Below are 13,421 nucleotides of genomic sequence, written 5' to 3' on the forward strand. Positions count from 1 at the left end.
AGTGGGCAGACTTAGTAAATCTGTCAACGATTACCTAGATAGTGTCATAACCACTTGGAGTCTTGGGTAATTTAGTGATGAAATCCATCGCAATTCCTTCCCACTTCCACTCTGGTATTTGTAGTTCTTGAAATAGACATGAGGGCTTTTAATATTCCCCTTCACCTTGGTGCAAGCTAGACACTTGCCCATAAAGGTAGTGATCTTTGCTTTCATTTTTGGCCACCAATAGAGCTTTTTGAGATCCAAATACATCTTATCTGAATTTGGGTGAACGGAGTATCTAGTCTTGTGAGCTTCACTCATGACAACCTCTATGTACCCACCGAACTTTTGGGTCAAGATCCGGTTCATGAAATAGTAGACTCTATCTCCCTTGATCTCTAAGTTCTTTTCCATTCCTCTCCAGGCTTCATCCAACACATTCTCTGGTTTCAAGGCTTCCAGCTGAGCCTCTTTGATTTGTGCGAATAGATAGGAATGGATGGTCATTGTCAGTGCCTTCACTCTTCGACCTGAATACTCTTACCGGTTGAGGGCATCTGCTACCACATTGGCCTTCCTGGGATGATAGCGTATTTCACACTAATAATCATTGAGTAGCTATACCCATCTCCGTTGCATCATGTTCAACTCTTTCTGGTCGAAAATGTGATGTAGACTCTTATGGTCAGTGAAGTTGGTGCACTTGGTTCCGTAGAGGTAATTTCTCCAAATCTTTAATGTGAAGACCACCGCTCCTAATTACAGATCGTGAGTTGTATAATTGACTTCGTGTGCTTTTAGCTGTCTCGAGGCATAGGCAATAACATTTCCTCGCTGCATGAGCACACAGCCTAGGCCCTGATTGGATGCGTCGTAGTACACAACGAAGTCTTCCATCCCTTCTGGCAGATACAAGATAGGTGCGCTACATAAGGCATGCTTCAATGTTTGGAACGCAATGTAAGAGCGGTTAAAGGCATAGCAATCTTCAAGAAATTTTGTATAAACCTGCTATAGTAGCCAGCAAGACCCAAGAATTGACGGATTTCTATAGGTTTCTTATGTGCTGACCAATTCTCAATCGCCTTGATTTTATAAGGTTCCACGTGTATGCCTTCTTCACTAACCATGTGACCGAGGAAAGTTATTTTTCTGATCCAGAATTCACACTTTGAGAATTTTGCATATAGTTTTTTCACCCTTAGAGTTTCTAGCACTAGCCTCAAGTGTTGTCTATGATCTTCCTCATTCCAAAAATAGACAAGTATATCATTTATGAGTACATTCACAAAATTGTCAAAGAAAGGGTGGAACACCCGATTCATCAGATCCATGAATACTGCGGGTGCGCTGGTTAAACCAAACGACATCACTACAAAATCATAGTGACCATACCAAGTCCGAAATGTTGTATTACGAGAGTCACCCTCATGGACTTGTAAATGATGGTACCCTTATCTCAAGTCTATCATTGAGAAATAACCTGCTCCTTGAAGTTGATCGAAGAGGTCGTCGATTTGGGGAAGAGGGTAATGGTTTTTGATGGTAAGCTTGTTCAGTTCGTGATAATCTATGCACATCCGAAACGACCCATCTTTCTTTTTCACAAACAAGACCGGGGCTCCACATGGTGAGGAACTTGGTCTGATGAATCCCTTCTTGAGTAGTTTGTTGACCTAGCTAGATAACTCTTGCACTTCTGTCGGCGGTAGACGGTAAGAGGATTTAGCTAAGGGGGTAGCTCCGGGGATTAAGTCGATTCAGAACTTGACTTGGCGCTCAGGAGGAATTCCGAGAAGATCTTCAGGGAAGACATCAAGAAAGTTGCAGACTTTGGCGATGCTTTCGAGGTCTTTAACTTCCTGTTTCTCGTTAGCGACATGGGATAGGAATGCATGTCATTCCAGAACCACCCAGCTGTAGTATTCATGGATCTGATGGTTCGGGAATGGCTGCCACAACTCCATGATCAACCCCATAATCTATCACGGTCTGTGCTAGACACTTAGCCCTGTCAAACGTGAGAGGATTAGAAGCCAAGACGTTCCCTTGAGTTGGGGGTGTCAATCTCCACATGTACCTCGCGATTTTCTTGCTTTCCGGGGTGACCATCCCGAGACACAGAAGAGCCAGTTCGCAAAACCTAGCAGTAAACGCAGCAATGCCGGAACCCTTCATCTTCAGGTTCCAGAGCTCGTGCTCCAGCTTTTTCATCTCATCCCTTAGGCAATACTCTGCAAGAATTAACTATTTCAGACTTTCCCAACCGATGGCATTGGCTAATGGTAGAGTTAGGGATTTAACTCGGCTATTCCACCAAGTCAGTGCTCTATCGGTGAAGGTGCAGGAGGCGAACTTCACCTTACTTTCCTCGTGGCACACACAGATCTCGAAAATTGATTCGATCTTCTCGAACCAACGAGTTAGGGCAATGACACCTCCATTGTCGTCAAAGGATTTAGGCTTCACATTCATAAAGTCTTTGTAGGAACACTCCTTCTTGTGTCCCTGACCACCATTAGGATTAAGGGGATGGGTACCACTTCCCGACCGGCTAGAGCCGCCAGAATTGATCTTCGACATTGTGGTAGCCACAACGGCTGTAGCTGTTGCTTGGAACATAGCAGGGTCGAACTAAGGAGGTGGTGGCGCTGGATCCATCGGAGGGTTGTTGTTCCTTCTGTTGGGTCTCTTCCTGGGAGGCATCTTTCTCTAAAAGATAAAAGGGGAAAATGACGATAAGCCTTCTACTGATCATGAATTAGATATTTTTGAGCAAGATATATCTTAATCCTACCATGATAACACAGATCTACAATAAAGGTTTACTAACATAAACAGGGAATTGCAGGTCTTTCATTTTAGAGGATTAGTACTACTTCTAACAATCCTGTGCAGTGTTACAGAATCATAAAATACTCCTATAGTATTTTAACTATGTTCTTCATTAGTATGGGATTTGGTGACTTTTACACTTGTCGCAACACTACAGTCACTCTAAACAAATGTTGGTCATATCTCAGACAAATATAGTTGATCAGGTTATATTGGCGCCACGTATGATTACATAACTATTCAGGTTTAACGATAGTGCCCAACTCGTCCTAAATAATTTTACGTAGTTCTTATTATGTTACTGCTTCTTGTATGTATGTATACTTGTATACTTCTTATAGAATACTTCACTTTTAAAGTATACATAATTGTATACCATGTATGGTTCAATATACTTAGTTCACTATAAAAAAATAGCTTTGATACCAATCTGTCACACCCCCAAACCAAAACGGCGGAAACGTTCGGGGTGGAGGACGTTACGTATAGTATCACAATTGCAGCATAGTAATCAAAGTAAACACAACCATTCCATTGAATAAGTAAAATATTTACATTTGTTTGATACATATTTGTGTACACCAAAAGTATATCAAATTATAAAAAGACGTGACTCTATACGATCCCTTTTCTCAAAGTTGTGGGAGTACCTGTGTACTGAATTCCTGAGAATACAAGCGGTTTTGAAAAGAGAGTATCAACATTAAGCTGGTGAGTTCATAAGCATGTTTTTGTAATGAAAACCGGTTAAATGAATCTGTGAAAATGTTTGTACGTTTCCAAGAAAAACCAATATCTTCTAACCTGTGAGTTCGTTACGGTGTTCCATAATGTGTTAGTTCGTACGTCTGGTTATCAATAGATGTATTGTATAACATTGTTTTGAGTGAAAACCCTTTTGTATGAAGACCCTGGCTATTACCAATAAGTAAAGAATGTTCTGTTTGAAAACCATGTATAACACCAGTATGTATAGTAGTTTCATCAATTAAAATAAAACCATGCGTTGAAATCCCTAAAATCCTCCGGTTGTGGTATGTAGTAGTTCTATAAATAAAAATAAACTAATGAAGAATGAAATCCCGTAAACAAGAGGTTAGTTTATACTATTGTGAGTTTGTATAACCATTCTTGATATGACCTAGTGACCTCTACGACGTTCTCCAGGCATCAGACGTTATGCAATTTGTCACCCCAAGCATGCCTGCCTAACCGTAGCTAGCGGTTTAGCTGTGGGATTGTCAATCCCGAATAGATCTATTCACAAATCTCACGCTCTCCCTCCAAGAGACTCTGGTTATCCCACACCCCGAAGGGTACAAATCTCACGCTCTCCCTCCAGGAGACTCTTGTAGAGTAAAAATAATTATACTTAAATAATTATTTAGTAATGTACTCTTTTTATCCATAAGTTAGTAATGTATACCATAAACTAGTTCTACCATAGTTTACATGTTTGTTAATGTATGAACTCTGAAATTGTGAAATTGTGTATTGAAATCCCAAACTATACCTATTGTAGTTTGCTATTATGTTAATTACTCGGTCCGTGTATGTTCAGAAAACTATGCAATTATAGTTGTGAGTTGAAAACTTCCCTTATGCTTAGCATATTACAAAAAGGGATAATATATTTAAACATTTCATAAAATGTGTTGATGTTTTGGTTGTGTCAATTGCATAAGTTTTAATCCTGTTTGAAATTCTAAATATAAAGTTCACAAAACTATTTGTGATTGGCTTGTATTCACCCCTAAAAACGTTAAAATAATAAAAGCGTAGGGGTATGAACTCACTGTTAATTGCGTGAATGCCAGACAACGAAACTGGAATGAGGACCCCCGAGTTGTTGTACGCGATGTTAACGGAATCCTAATAATAATTAAACACGTATTTGTATTTAAATTAGTGAATCGATTAATTAAAGTGTTATAAAAACACTTGTTTTTGGTTAAGGAATGTCACCGAGACTCGATCGAACTGGAAAAGTCGGTTTACAGCCAAGATTCACGATGTAGGGCTGACTGCTGCTGTGAAAGGGATTACGGCCGTGAACTATTCTCAGCCGTAAACGGTTTACTGCCTTTGAAGGTTTTACGGTGTTTGAAGGTTTGAAGGGTTTACAGCCCTGAACTGATTTCAGCTCTTGAAGATTTGAAGATTTGAAGGGTTTACATCCGTGAACTCAAGAACAACAACATTTGATATGATGAAAAGTCAGATGTTGATGCTCCAAAACGAGTTGTAAGGTGGATGGAGTGATAGATGAAGAGAAAACTTGAGTTTTTCAGGTGATGGTTTTAGAGAGAGAGTGTGTGTGTGTGTGTTTTCAGCTAGAAAAGTGTAAATGAAGGTAGGAACTCGTATATATAGGTTGGGTTTACGGTCGGTGGTGGGAGTCCACCAGTCGTGATCGGTTTATGGTCGTGATCGGGTTCATGGCCGTGAACACCACTCACACCGAATTTTGCTGATTTTTGAAGAAAAACTCGTGTTTTCGCGTGATTTTTGGTTCTGACTCTTATATAAAATTTAATTATATAAATTAATGATTTTTCAAGCTATAAGAATTTGACGGAACAAAATAAATTTCAAGACTTATGTGATAGAATCGGGCTAACGTTAACGGAAAAAGTTTTAAGTTGTCACAGATTAGGGTTTGGAAGTGATGGACGTTGGGATGGAGGCCAAATATGATGCTTAAATAGGGTGCAAACTCTAAAGATTAGGGTTTCATCCGCTCTGTCCTATTCGTCGAGTCAGGGCTGCGACTCGTCGAGTAGCTTACTTAAAACCTGCGGATATACTGCCTTATACTCGGCGAGTTAAGGCCATTAACTTGTCGAGTAGCCCTTCCACAATGAATAAATAAATGAATTAAGTGCATACCGCGTTACAATACCAACAAGAATCATTTCAATGTAAGGATAAAATTGTCAAGGGTCTCAACATCACACTTAACCAATGTATTATATAACTAATCAACTTCCATTATCCTAACAAATAGCATATTGTATGCATTAATCAATCTAAAACTTACATCATTATTCGGCTTAAAAAAACTTATTGTGGCATTTTATTAAACACCTAACACCAAATAAAAAGTACGAACTTACCGATGGAAACCAAACAATTTTAAGTCACATCAGTAAAGAAAACAACAAGAACAAGAGCACTGGATGAACAAGTGAAATACCGGATTTTTAAAATCAAATGATTTGTATTTTTAAAATCAAATGACCAACAAATCTGACGAGTTTGTAGTTTTTGTATCTGGTGAGCTGGTTTAAAAGAAGAACAAGAAGGTGACACCTTTTGTGTGACTACAAAATTGAGAACAATTGGAGTAAATCCGAATGAAATTGAAGGATGTCGAGTCGGCAATGGACTGTAAGCGTATCAGGTCGATTTCTTGGCGATTTTGAAGGTTTGAAAACTTCAGAAATCATAATTATTTTGAAGGTTAGAAAACATATCTACAGTTCATTCATCTTCAAGCAAAGAGCAACATCATCGTTTCTGAGCTCAATCAGAATTGGTTTTGCCTTTGGGCATAATCAAAATTATATAACATAACCAAACATAAACATAAAAGTAACAATAATCATTCAATCAACAAGAAGATGAAAAAACCTTCAAGGGCTTGTTTGATCCATAATTGTTATGTGGGGTAATGTCGAGTGAAGAAGGAAGAAAGAGTAGGTCCTTCAGTTTTGAAGAGAAAACCGAATCATGCATCGAGTCAACCGTTTCGACCGAGTCCAATAGTTAAAAAGCAATATTAAACATGTATAATTGGTTTTTATTTTACCCGGTCCCCATTTGGAACCAATTAGATTCCACATCAAACACTCCCTAATATACTAAAAGAAAACCATACAAAGTCTAATATTGTCTCATAAATATAATTTAAATTATTTTATTATATATATGTTCTTTAAGTAACTTTTTTTATTTTAACTTTGGTCTCATAAAAAGTTTTGGCAAACATTGGCCTAAGTTACATCGTTTTTCTCTATTTGCTAAAAAAAGTATCAAAGCTATCATTACATACATACGGGATGTGAGTGGGACTAAGTTGGGCACCGGCAGTAGTACTTGTTTTAGAGGGTATATTGTTTTTTTTTTTTTTTGGTTGTTCAGGCTCTAGAATCATTCGATTTAGATTTCATGAGCATCATGACAAAGGCTCTTGAGGTGCTTCAGAGAGAAGATGATCTCAATGAAATTGTCCAGGTATCCGTTTGTAGGGAAAGTTCTAGTTACAAATACTCAGATTCCAAATAGGCATTTTGTCAAACACCTGGTGTGCCTCCTCTTTTTCTTCAAATATCTCTAATGGATTTATTAAATGAAGACTTAATTAGCAAATAAGCATCTTCAGAGCTAAATAATCTCTACACTTGTAAAGCATATTATAAAACATCATTACATCGTCATTTGCGCATCCTTCCTCTTCCATCTGTCTCTCGCTGAATTCTGAACATTAACATCAAATCCGGCGGTTCTAAGGTATCAATTTCTCGACTGCTTTTATTTAGGGTTTGTACCTTTTGAGATTCAAAATTTATGGTCAACTATGTTGATCTTTTATGTCCGAGTATTTTTGAAGATTATAAAATATTATAAGGGAACTATTTAGTTGTCTTTTTAACAATTCTAAATATGGAAGTCTTGGAGCTTTAAATTGTTCTATGAAATTATATACATCAAAGCACATGCAAGAATAGAGAACAGGACAATGACACATTGATAATGTATCGGAAAGCATCCATCTCAAGCTGAAATAATGTTCTCCTTTTGCAGTACATTGAACGTGGAACAGAAGAAAGCATATTACTTGTTGACAACTGCATACTTCACTTCAATATTTTTGAAAAAGACTTGAAGAGTACTCATCTAGAACCTGCAGTTGCTTCTATCTTTAGAAGGTTGATGGAAAAGCCTCACTTCTGTAAGGTGTTCTCTTGTTTAGGAAAACACACAGATATCAATGAGAAACATCAATTTACTGTTTTGTTAGCAAATTCTGATGGTAATGATTTTACCTGAAACAGAAAATATATGTATAACGATCAGCACTCAAAAAATTATTCAATTTGTACATGCATGGGGTGTCCATGGGTGAAGCTGTTGGTGTTCTTGGAGGACCCATATGTGAAACTTTCTACTCAGGGGGTAGTTTTTGTATGGGTCCGGAATCAGGAGCAAGAAAAATTGCTATTTTAAGCTTAGACATTTCAAGTAAGCTTGCTTTTTATGAAATTGTTATTTACAGCAACAAGATCCCTAACTTTGTACAGAAAGAATAGGAATCAGGAGCCATGTAATGGGAATCCAAGTCTAGAATCAGATTATGGTCGGCTTTGGCATTTCAATCTACCACAATACCAAAAAGTTTCGAGCAGCTTGAGGTTATCATGGGGATCACTATACAAGATAACTATACTCACCAATTTCTTTAGAGACTTTCTGAGCCCTGGCAAATTGAATTCCCTTCCTCAACGTAGGATTTGTCGATCCAAGTTATGTCGATTGCGATAAATTTACGAAGACTTACACATAAGTTAGCCAAATACATGTTTTTTTTTTCTTTCTGAAAAAGGAAATCAAATAAGCTAAGAAGAGCTTAAATGGATTTATAGGTATGGAGGCTATATGAAACAATCATATGGTTGTCAACAAGTTGTTTTGAATAAAGTAATCATCAACAAATTACAAAAATGATGATATAGAGAACAAATTATAAAGTGAAAGAGTATACTTTGAAGATAAGGAATTGAAGAGAGGAGGGGAGGAGCGTAACGGAAAAAGTATGCAGATTGACCAAGAATTTTTTACTATAAATATGTAGTTTTTAGACCGTTACAAAACGGTCATATTCTTCATAGTCTTATTTCAATTTGAATTAATTACAAGAGTGACTGTTGCCTAACGGTAAGAAACTCAAACGAATAATGGGTGCATGTATTTTGAGATTGAATAATAAAATAGTGGACAAATTACATAAATGTTATTATATTTTGGTAACCGTAGTGACCAAAGTGATATTTAAAATTTTCTAATAGAATGACAACATTTGATGTGTTTTTTATTAATCAGACCATTATTACTATCTACAATAAAATGTTAGATTTATTTGATTATGTCGCACATTAAAAAGATAAAAATGACATGTTGACCATTTAGTCATTTTTCATAAAAACCTTTCAATGGCCTTGGCATTTCTACAAAACTAATTATCCAGAACAGATAAACTGCACTTTGGTTATCAGAATGCTATGACACTCTAGATTCTTCTCCATGTTCACTGCATTTTGGTTATCACAATGTAGGACATAGTTATATTGTTTCTTTCCAAACTCTGATTCGGAGTTCTTCAACCATATAAGCTATCATATAAGCTATGTGGAAGCTTCTATAATTGCCATATATTATACTTTTATGAATTATAGAGCAACAATCTTTTATAATTTGGACATCCAACTGATGAATGTACCCACAATAGTGAACCCATAAATTCTGTTATTCTCTTTGAATCTACCCAACCTCCCAAAATCTACATTTGTGTTCTTTTTATTGAAACATAAAGCAACCTTTTCAACTAGCATTGAAACCACTTGACTCCTTCCCGATGCTTCTTTCCTAGATTTGACATAAATCAACTAATAAATCTCACTACAAGAGTAACATACGGCATAGTATATACCATAATATACATCAAACTATCAATTGTTGTGACATAAGGAACTTTATTCATGTCTTGTTTGTTTGCATCCTTCTTTGGGATTGCTTCTTTGAGAATATCAAAAGACTCCCCAAACGTGTGCTTTTGGCCTTAACATTTGTCGTGCATAATTTCTCCATGACTTTCTTGATATACTTTTGTTGGGAACACTTTAGAATACCAGCAACTACCTCTAACTATGCTCATGTATAGAATCTCTTTGGTATCTCCTATGTCCTTTATCTTGAACTATTTGTAATACTACTTCTTCATTTTGCTAATCTCATGTATGCTTGATCCAGCTAACAACATGTCATCAACACACAATATAAGGATGATATAGGAGGAACTAAACTTCATTAGGAAGCAACAAAGAACCATCTAACAAATCACATAGTAATTCATGTACATAATAATATAAAAATTAAAATACCATTACCTTTGAGCTTGCTTCAATCCATATAGATTTTTCTTTAACTTGCCCATCATGTTTTCTTTACTAGCTATCTAAAAACCATTTTGTTGTGCCATGTGTATATCTTCATCAAGGTCTCAATGAAAGAATGCAATCTTTCAATCTAGTTGCTCAAAATATAGACCTTTTGAAGCACATTACCAAAGACGACTAATTTGGCCTTGTACTTCTTGATCATGCCCATCTTCGTCTTTGACCTTGAATACCCACATCTTTTGTAGTCCTTCATTCCCTATTGGTAGCTTGACGAAGGACCAACTTTCATTATTTTCAAATGATCTTAGCTCGTATACCATTACTCTTCCACAATATGGAATCTTTCATGCTCAAGGCCTTTAGATAATATTTTGTCTTCATATTCGACAAGTAAACTTTCACATATCTCTAGAGTGCAGACAGGTCATGTAGTGTCATTCTTTGTAATCGAATTGAATTGAAATTAACAATACTCGTGTGGTTTCAACTTTCCTTCAATATTTTCTCCAAGTGTACCTTTATAGAGGACATTATCTTTAACATGATATTCCTGCTTCTCATGAAAATTCTATCTTATCATCTTAGAAATCATATCTCATAAGATCCAACTCATACCCAATGAAGGTACACCATGTGGAATATAAAAAAAAACTCCTAATCCAGACAAAGAAGTGGTACTTGGTTGTATGGAATCTTTTAAAAGGATATCTGAAAGTCTAAAATAAGAGTGATTGTTGTGTGAATAATGTGAACCATTCCACATGAAGACATGGATTTACTTAATGGCGGCAGCTCAAATAGATGAAATAACCATAGTTGAGATCAATTAGTGGTAAAGTTACAGTTCGGAAAGTCTGGACTTAGCCTACGTTCCAAAGAAAGTTCTATACCAGCCGATTAGAAGCTCGTTGACAAAAAGAAACTATAGAACCTACTCTTACATACTGTAACATCCTTATTCATGGTATGTAATTTTAATATGGATTTCATTAAAATAATTCGTTGAAATCTGAAAACTGAAATCAGTAATTAATCGCAAGTAGCACGATGTGCTTCTTACGGGCACAACGCGCTTAAGCCCATGGGGTGAATATCTTTTTAGGGTTATGGAGGCTATTTAAGCACCATTAACCCCTAGGGTTAGCTCACTATCAGCCTCCATCGTCCCCTAGAGTGATCCTACGAAACCTTAGTAGTCTGCAACTTGTTTTGAGCATTGGAATCATTTGGGAAGCTGATTTCTCTATGTTTTGGTTAAATCTTGAGGATCAAGAGTTCATTTTGGTACATAGAAGAAAGGCTCAAGTGTAGATCCCACAAATTTGCCTCATTTATTGACCTTTGTGAGTATAAATCTTCAATCATTCCTTTTAGTTTGCTAGATCTTGCTTATTGTCAAAAAATGCACTTATGGTCCCTTTTTGGTGGTGAGCTTGGAGTTGTGATGACTCCAGCTACTTTTGAGCACTTAGAATTGTCTTATGGACCTCTTTGACTTGGAAAGTTGGTGTTTTGTGCATGTCCTCTAAGCTATGCAAGTTATGTGTGATATTTAGGTCTTTTAGAGTACAAAAGTTTCCATCCGACTTCATTGGAGTAACTGAATGAGAAATGTTGCAAACTTTATTCACTAAGAAATTGTCAACGATTAGATCTAGAAGTTTGGGGTTTAAACTTAATAGATTAAGTCTTTTCACTATGTGAAAAAGACCTCTACGCGACGTGTTTATCCATGGCGCAACGTGTTTTTGGTTTTTCTTGAATGCCCTTGTTTTAGCGTAAGATCTCGACTGTGTTGTCCTTTTATGGGCATAGGGCACCCACAGAAAGCATGGGGCGCCTATTGACCTGTAAAGTCCCTAATCTGCCTGTGTATCAGTCAGATCCGTTTGATGGTGCGGAATCCCAATCAAACGGATGATGTCAGATTAAATAAGAAGAGAAGTAGAAGAAGAATAATATGAATCTTTGTATATATTGATATAAATTATGATCCGAATACAAAAGATTCACGCACACATAAAAGCTCCTGTTTCTCTCTGGCCATAAACTCTCTAGGGTTCATCCCTCTCTACTCCTCACCCTAACACCTCTATTTATACTTGAATATGGCCGGACACACATGGGCCGTAAATGAGTTTACGGCCGTAAGGTGTTTACGGCTGTAAACTCAGCCGTAAACTAGACCATAAATTCATAAAATATTACACAAAAAAAATTTGCCCAGAAAAGTAAAGTATAAACCATATTTTGACCCAACAATCTCCCCCTTGGTTTATAGCTTTCTTTTCTTAATGACCCAACAAGCTCCCCCTAAAAATTAGTTGGATTTCTTGATAATCTTCTCTGGGAACTTGGCTTCAACATTAATCTTCAAATTCTTCATGACTTCAAGATGAACTTGATGAATCTTCAATGAATGACTTCATCTTGAGCAGTTGGGCTTTTCTTCAAAATTTGGCATTGAACACACGTCGGGTGAGGAGGCTTGACATACTGATTCTTGAAAGATGATACTTTCAGCGTGAGAATCTTCAGAGAGAACTTCAGAGAGAACAAATCTTCTAGATCACTTCAGCAGGTTTAAGATAGCAGCAGACTGATTGAGGAGGCTTCAATGCAATCTGTCACATATTCTTCAATTTCAGCTTCACCTTGCTTCTGGGGTTGAAAGATTGAATGTTGAAAGAATAATCTTCATTTCTTGCTCCTTCAAATGAGAATTCTTCGATGCTCACAGACGAGGCTTTGGCTCAGAAATCTTCAACACAAACTCCATGAGTCTTATCTATACCTGAAATCACTTTTCAAGACAAAAACAAAACTAAAAGAAAACTTAGCACACAAATTAAAATAGAATCAAAAAATATTTTTGGATTTTTGATTTTCCTGAACAAGAAATAGAACAAAAATAACACTATTTTTGGATTTTTAATTTTTCTTTGATTTTTTAATAAGTTTTTTATATTTTCATTATTTTTAATTTTTAATTCTCCCCTAATATTTAAATTAGAAAAAACTATGACAAATTTAACAAAAAAAATGATATCTAACTTTAAGAGTGATTTCGGATCAAAGTTTTTAGACAACCTTTATCCAGTTGTCGGTATCTTTCATATTCACATCTTTGTCTGGTCGATCGTCGGTATTGTTGTCCACTTAAACACGAAAAATTGTGACAAATTTAGGACATACTATTTGTTACAAGACAGGATGAACTTAAAATCCTAAAATTTACATCTGATCCTAATTTCATAGATACTATATCTTAAGGACCATTCATCTGACGACGACCAGGGATATTGTTGTCCACCTAAATTGAGCAGCGAGATCTATAGACAATCTTTGAGTGTTCAATTTTAATTGTACTGGAACATGTTTCCCGCTTCCTGATATGCCCCAGCCATCAAGAACTTCCAGAGT

The 13,421-nt window shown here is 36.5% G+C and overlaps 1 long non-coding RNA gene across 3 annotated transcripts; it reads left to right on the forward strand.

Annotated features, from left to right (window-relative positions):
- Nucleotides 1-6,834: 6,834 nt before the first annotated feature.
- LOC145051311 (uncharacterized) lies at nt 6,835-8,831 on the forward strand. 3 transcript variants are annotated; one of them, XR_013683534.1, is made up of 3 exons: nt 6,835-7,332; nt 7,627-8,064; nt 8,133-8,831. It is a non-coding gene; the product is annotated as an uncharacterized LOC145051311 (long non-coding RNA). The 3 variants fall into 3 exon arrangements; XR_013683533.1 differs by having other exon boundaries at nt 7,627-7,779; nt 7,878-8,831; XR_013683532.1 differs by having other exon boundaries at nt 7,627-8,831.
- Nucleotides 8,832-13,421: the final 4,590 nt, after the last annotated feature.

This window comes from Lactuca serriola, chromosome 5 (assembly GCF_051521515.1).
Source record: "Lactuca serriola cultivar US96UC23 chromosome 5, Lser_US96UC23_V15, whole genome shotgun sequence".
Lineage (NCBI taxonomy): Eukaryota > Viridiplantae > Streptophyta > Magnoliopsida > Asterales > Asteraceae > Lactuca > Lactuca serriola.